General features: G+C 35.8%; 1 pseudogene; it reads left to right on the top strand.

Annotated features, from left to right (window-relative positions):
- The first annotated feature begins 733 nt into the window (after nt 1-733).
- On the top strand, nt 734-3,048 carry LOC126937234 (serine/threonine-protein kinase tousled-like 1; annotated as a pseudogene).
- The last annotated feature ends 4,657 nt before the right edge of the window (nt 3,049-7,705 follow it).

The following is a 7,705-nucleotide window of genomic DNA, read 5'->3' as shown; positions in this document are numbered from 1 at the left end:
TTCTTATAAAAACAATCACACAAAGGAGGAGGAGAAAGGAATCAAATGGCAACATGACATAATTTGTTCAAACCATAAAGACAAAAAGAGAAAAAAAAGAAAAAATTAATAAAACAATTTGTAAAAATTAATAATATGACAGAAACAAAGCCTCACATATCAATAATAACCTTGAATGTAAACAAATTAAATGTTCCACTTAAAAGATAAAGATTGGCATAATTAATAAAATAAAATCAAGATCCAACTATATGCTGCTAACAAGAAACTCACTTTACCCATAAAGATACACATAGACTGAAAGTAAAAGAGTGGGAAAAGATAGTCCATGCAATTGGAAACCAAAAGCAAGTAGGTGTAGCTAAATTTCTACTAGATAAAAAAGACTTTAAATCAAAAACAGCAATAGGCCCACACTCAGACCCCAGCCCTGGCAGGCGCCCCCACCACACCTCCACCACTCGGCTCCTTCCCTCAGCCTCTTCTCTGGTGCACCCACCCACTCCCTCACTTCTCCCCCTTTCCCTCTTCCCCATCTGCTCTCCTTCCCTCACCTCTTTCCTCCCCACTTCCCCTCTTCTTGGTTTCCTCCCCCATCCCCTTGACTCTCCCCTCCCTGCCCTTACTCTCTCGCTCACCCTCAGCCTGGACCCCCCATGATGGAGGCAGGTGCCAGTGCCATTGTCACTGCTGCCATCGCAGAGTGGGAGTCATGTTCCCAGAAAGTAGCATGATGGGTGTCCAAAGTAGCAGTGGAAGTTTGCAGGAGCCACCATCTTGGTACCAGCGCTCCACATCTCCAACCCCAGGCTCAGTGGCAAGCAGCAGCCAGGTCCCTGATAAACCACGCACCACCATCCAGGAGGCCCAGGGAAGATGCAATGGATGAGCTTCATAGTCTGAATCCAAGAAGGCAAGAGTTATTGGAAGCTAGATTTACTGGGTTGTAAGTGAGAACACAGGGAGTACCAGCAATTGCAGTGTTGGAGCTAAAGCCTCAACAAATAATGAAAGCTCTTATCGCAGTTTTAGAAGCTTAGGATCTTTAAGTGACAAAGAATCAGAGAAATGACTGGCAGGCAGCTGAAAGGACTGTGCAAGTGACCGGACTTTATCTGCAGTGGGTTCCCTTGAGAAACCAGAGAAGAAACAATCAGAATCATCTAGGAGAAAATATAGAAAAGCAGAAACCCAGAATGAAAATTGTCAGGGAAAAAGTACTGGGGGGATGTGGCCACAAAATTAGTGACTATTTTGAATACCAGGGTGAAAATGGCTCAAGTCCAGTAAGAGGCATACCTTCTGCAATCAGTTCTCCTCAAAATTCATATTCACATTCCACTCCTTCCTCATCTCTTTGACCAAATGGCCCTTCTCCTACTGCATTAGCATTTGGGGACCACCCTATTGTACAATCAAAGCAGTTACCCTTTAAAATTATTCAGACTGTTCTAACGATCCTGAAATTAGCAGCATTAGAAAGTAATAAAATCCAGGAGCTGGAAAAGAAGGAAGGATATATAGATTATTTGCTCAGGGCTAACCATGATCTCAGATGGCAAATAGATGAACAACAAAAATTACTTGAAAAATACAAAGAATGATTAAATAAGTGTATATAAATGAGCAAGAAACTTCTTTTGAAAAGAGTACACAAGAAAAACTGTCAAACAGAGAGAAGAGTATGCAAGATTGATTACATCTCAGGCACTTTACAACAGTTAGACATGGCGTTTCATTTACTGAATAATGGACAGACGGTTTTGCATTTCAGAATCTTGTGAAGCAACAAGAATGGGTGAATTAGCAAAGGGAAGATATTGAAAGGCAAAGGAAAATTTTAGCCAAACACAAACCTCCCACAGCTAATAATTCTCAGACACCCTCTACCACTACTGAACCAAAACAAAGGAAAAACAAAGCAGTCAGTGCAGCAGAAAATGATCCCTTTGCTAGACCAAATTTACTACAACTGCTGACTTTGGCAGAATATCATGAACAGGAAGACATTTTCAAACTTAGACTAGGACATCTCAGAAAGGAAGAGGCAGAAATCCAAGCAGAACTTGAATGTTGACATGACATGAGCTGAGCAGAATAAACAATGAAGATAATTCACAATTCAAAGATCACCCAATGTTAAACGAAAGATATTTATTACTTCATCTGCTTGGTAGAGGTGGCTTTAGCAAAGTGTATAAGGCTTTTGAACTTTATGAACAAAGATACACTGCTGTGAAGATACATCAGCTTAATAAAGGCTGGAGAGATGAGAAAAAAGAAAACTACTACAAGTATGCCTGCAGTATAGAATACACAAAGAACTGAATCACCCCAGAATAGTTAAACTCTATGATTATTTCTCCTTGGATACAGATACACTTTGTACGGTGTTAGAATACTGTGAAGGCAATGACTTGGATTTCTATCTGAAGCAACACAAGCTAATGTCAGAGAAAGAAGCCGAGTCTATTGTAATGCAGATTGTAAATGCACTAAGATATCCCAATAAGATCAATCCCCCATTACACATTATGACCTTAAGCCAGGAAACATCCTTTTGGTAGATAGAACAGCATGTGGTGAAATCAAAATCACTGATTTTTGTCTGTCCAAGATTACAGATGATGATAGCTATGGTATAGATGGAACTAATCTACCTCCTGAGTGTTACATAGTTGGAAAAGTGGCACCAAAGATTTCCAACAAGGTTAATGTGTGGTCAATTAGAGTCATCTTCTTTCAGCATCTTTGTGGTAGAAAGCCATTTGGTCACAATCAATCTCAACAAGACATTCTTCAAGAAAATACAATATTAAAAGCCACAGAAGTCCAGTTCCATGTAAAACCAATTGCAAGCAGTGAACCCTAGGCCTTTATAAGACACTGCTTAGCATATGGAAAAGAAGATTGATTTGATGTGCACCAGCTGGCAAATGACCCATACCTCCCCCCACAAAAGCACATCAAATTCTTCAGGAAACCTACAACATGGCTGGGCTGACAGCATCTCCTACACTGCTTTCTTCAAGCATAATTACTTACTGACTTTCCTCCAAGACCGGCATGATGTCTTTGGATTGCTTCCAGATGCACACTTAAGTTTGAGAGCATTTGAGTGTTTTTTGTGTGTTTGTTTTCTTTTTTTTTTACACAGGACATGGTAAAGAACTGCTTGTGAACTGAAGTTCCTCATAGTGTCATTTCTTTGAGAGTGGATCATGGACAATGAATAAATGCACACTTCTGACTATAACTTTGAGCAGTGAAGGATGACCACGTGTTATAAAGAAACAGGAATACCATGTTAAGACAGAAGAAAAACATTTTTGTTCTTTTATTTGAAGGAACACCGTAAATAATGTTTATAATACTTAAATACATTTGGTTGTTACCAGAGTTCTAATATGAAAGGTAGTTTTTCATATTAGTTTTTCATTTCTAACACATGAACTACAGTGCCTGGATACATTCTTCAGCATTTGGCAGTTAATCTGCTGAAGTCAAAGTAAGAACTGAATGAGAGTGACAGTTGGGTTTTATAGTAATAGAATGTAAGAGTTCTCTTTGGACAAAGTTAGGCTTTGTCATTTGCCTATTCTGACTTTTACCAAGTTGTACCTCGAAATCACATGTCCATTTTCTTTCACTTGTTATATTAAAGGGAGAGCTATTATTTCTAAATTCTTTACGCCTTTGACAAAATGAGCTACTTGTTTTGAAATCAGTTGAATTCACTAAATTGTAATATTGCCAGTGTTTTCAACACATTAGAATTGATAACAGGTACGTTTCTTTTGTTACCAGGCCTTGTTCATCAAAACAGGTGACAGTATGTAACCAAATGCAGACCAGTTCTATGCAGGATAATGATAAAATCCCTTCTAGCTCTATTGTAAATTGCTGTACAGATTTCAATTACTAAGTTTCAGCAGCTTATTCTTGTACAAATGTTTAAAATATGGCTTTTCTAATTGGGTATTGTATTTTTTAAGTCTTCTTGAAGGTGCTCTTATTACTGCTAAATGATGTCACTTCTTTGCTAAAAAAGTAAATGACCCCCTAGAAGGTGCAGGTTGTCTGTCATTAGCAGACATTCATTAACAATCACGACAGGTAAAAATGATCCATGTTGGACATATTGAGTTCTTTAAATCAGTTAGTGGGTTCTAGGGCTGTGGAGCACATAGATACTAGATTTATACATTGTTCATGGTTATTCTACATTTCTAGAAAGTTCTTATCAGCAAGATGATCCCATAAATAAGTTTCTTGTGGTTTCTTCAAATTTGTTAAAATGTGAACATTTTCTAACTGCCTTGTAGGGTAGAAACCAATATTTTTCAGGATGCTGTATTTCACTCCTGGAAGGACTTTTTCTTTATTGTCACATTAATAATGCTGATACTTAATGTAAGTTGTTCATGTTGCAGAAAAAGGAGGTTATACTTACCATGGATTCTCTTTAATGTTGTACAGTTAAACTGTATTTCTGATGTTGCAAGCCATTTTGTTTTTTCATTGTACATAGACACATTGTCTCTTTAAAATGCTGCTGAAATTTTACAGAATATAGCCAAAACAATAATAAACAATGACAGCTAAAATGTAAAAAAAAAAAAAAAAAGCAATAAAGGACAAAGAAGGACATTATGTGATGATAAAGGGATTCATTCAGCAAGAGGGTATAACAATCCTAAATACAAATGTACCCAATGTTGAAGCACTCAAATTCACAAAACAAATATTATGAGACCTAAAGAAAGAGATAGATAGCAATAAAATAATAATGGGAGACTTCAGCACCCCACTCACAGCACTAGACAGATCATCAAGACAAAAAATTAACAAAGAAACACTGGATTTAAATTGGACTCTAGACCAAATTTACTTGACATTTAATGAACATTTTACCCAACAACTACAGAATATACATTCTTTTGATTACCACATGGAACATTCTCCAAGATAGACCACGTATTAGTCCAAAAAACAAGTCTCAGCACATTTTTAAAATGTGAAATCATATCAAGTATTTTCTCAGACTACAGTGGATAAAAGCTAGAAATCAACACCAAGAGGAACTTTGAAAACTACATAAATACATGAAAATTAAACAGCATGCTCCTGAACAATTACTGGGCTAATAAAGAAATTCAGATAGAATTTTAAAATATTTTTGAAACAAATGAAAATCAAAACAACATACCAAAACGTGTTGGGTTCAGTAAAAGTGGTGCTAAGAGGGAATTACATAGCATTAAATGACTACAACAAAAAAGTAGAAAAATCACGAATTAACAACCTAACATTGCACCTCAAGGAACTAGTAAAACAAGAACAAACCAAACCCAAAGTTAGCAGAAAAAAAGAAATAATAAAGAGCAAAGCAGAACTAAATGAAACTAAAACCAAAAAAAAGATCAACAAAACTAAAAACTATTCAAAAAGATAAAAGAAAATTGATAGACCAATAGCAAGAAAAGAAGGTCCAAACAAACACTATCAGAAACAAAAAAGAAACATTACAATTGATATCATAGAAATGCAAAAGATCATCAGAGACTATTATGAAAAACTATACACTTATAACATAGGAAACATAGAGGAAATGGATGAATTCCTGGAAAGATACAACCTCCTGAGATGAACAAGGAAGAAACAAAACTCCTGAACAGTCCAATAATGAGCTGTGAGATTGGATCAGTAACAAAAAACTTCCTAACAACAACAATAACAAAAAGCCCAGGACCAGGTGAATTCATAGCCAAATCGTACCAAACATACAAAGAAGAACTAATACCAGTCCTCCTGAAACTATTTCAAAAAACTGAGCCTGGAATGCTCCCTAATTCTACAAGACCAGTATCACACTGATACGAAAACCAGACAAGGACACAAGAGAAAAATAAAACTACAGAGGAATATACCTGATGAACATTTATACAAAATTTCTCAACAAAATACTAGCAGCTCAAATCCAACAGCACATTAAAAAGATAATACACCATGATCAGGTGAGATTTATCCCAGGGATGTAACAGTAGTTCAACATACTCAAATCAATAAATGTGATACATCATCATAAATAGAAATAAAGACCGAAGCCATATGATAGTCTCGATATATGCAGAAAAAGTATTCAGTAAAATTTAGCAACATTCATGATAAAAATCCTCAACAAATTAGACATCAAAGTAACATACTTCAACATAATAAAGGCAATATACAAAAAAAAAAAACCCACAGCCAACATCAATGGGGAAAAAGTTGAAATAATTCCCCTTAAGAACTGGAACAAGACAAGGATTCCCACTTTCACCACTCTTATTCAATATAGTACTGTAGGTCTCAGCAAAAGCAATCAGGCAAGAGAGAAAAATAAAAGGCATTTATATTGGAAGAGTGGTAGTCAGATTTTCCCTTTTTGCTGATGATATGATTTAATATCGAGAAAACCCTAAAGACTCCACCAAAAAACCTCTTAGATTTTATTAATGAATTCAATAAAGTTTCAGGATATAAAATTAATGTTCAGAAATCAGTAGCATTTCTATATACCAATTATGATCTAGCTGAGGAACAAATAAAGAAGGCAATCCCATTTACAATAGCTACAAAAAATAAGTAAAATACCTAGGAATATATTTAACCAAGGAAGTAAAAGATCTCTATAAGTAGAACTACAAAACACTGATGAAAGAAATCGTAGATGACACAAACAAATGGAGAAACATTCTATGCTCATGGATTGGAACAATCAATATTGTGAAAATGACCACATTTCCCAAAGCAATTTACAGACTCAATGCAATCTCTATCAAATTACCAATGTAATTTTTTTAATTATGGAAAAAAATCCTAAAATGTATATGGAGCCAAAAAAGAGCCTGAATAACCGAAGGAATCCTAAATAAAAAGAACAAAGTTGAAGGTATCACATTTTCTGACTTCAAATTATATTACAAGACTATAGTGACCAAAACAGCATGGTACTGTTATAAAAATAGCCACAAAGATCAATGGAGCAGAATAGAAAACCCAGAAATAAAGCCACGTACAGTCAACCAACAGATCTTTCGCAAAGTTGACAAAAATATACACTGAGGAAAGGACACCCTATTCAATAAATGGTGCTGCAAAAATTGGATAGCCATATGCAGACAAATGAAACTGGGCCCATTGTATCAAAAAGATACCTGCATCCATATGTTTATTGAAGAACTATTCACAATAGCAAGGATATAGAACCCACCTAAGTGTCCATCAGTGGAGGATTGAATAAAGAAAATATGAGATGGATGGATGGATAGATAGATAGATAGATAGATAGATAGATAGATAATGTGTATACACACACACACACACTGTGGAGTCCTACTCAACCATAATAAAAGAACAAAATCATGTCTTCTGCAGCAACATGGATAGAACTAGAGGTCATTATCCTAAGTGAAATAACTCAGAAAGTCAAATACCACATGTTCTCACTTATAAGTAGGAGCTAAACAATGGGTACATGTGTATATAAAGATAGAAACAATAGATACTGGGAACTTCAAAAGGGGGGATGCTGTGGGGTGCAGGTTGAAAAAATACCTTTTGGGTACAATGTTCACTATTCAGATGATAGGTACACTAAAAGCCTGGGCTTCACCGCTATGTAATAGTGTACATGTAAGAAATCTTCACTTGTATCCCCTGA

The sequence above is a fragment of the Macaca thibetana genome, chromosome 15 (genome assembly GCF_024542745.1).
Source record: "Macaca thibetana thibetana isolate TM-01 chromosome 15, ASM2454274v1, whole genome shotgun sequence".
Classification (NCBI taxonomy): domain Eukaryota; kingdom Metazoa; phylum Chordata; class Mammalia; order Primates; family Cercopithecidae; genus Macaca; species Macaca thibetana.
This window is presented reverse-complemented; position numbering and strand designations above follow the sequence as displayed.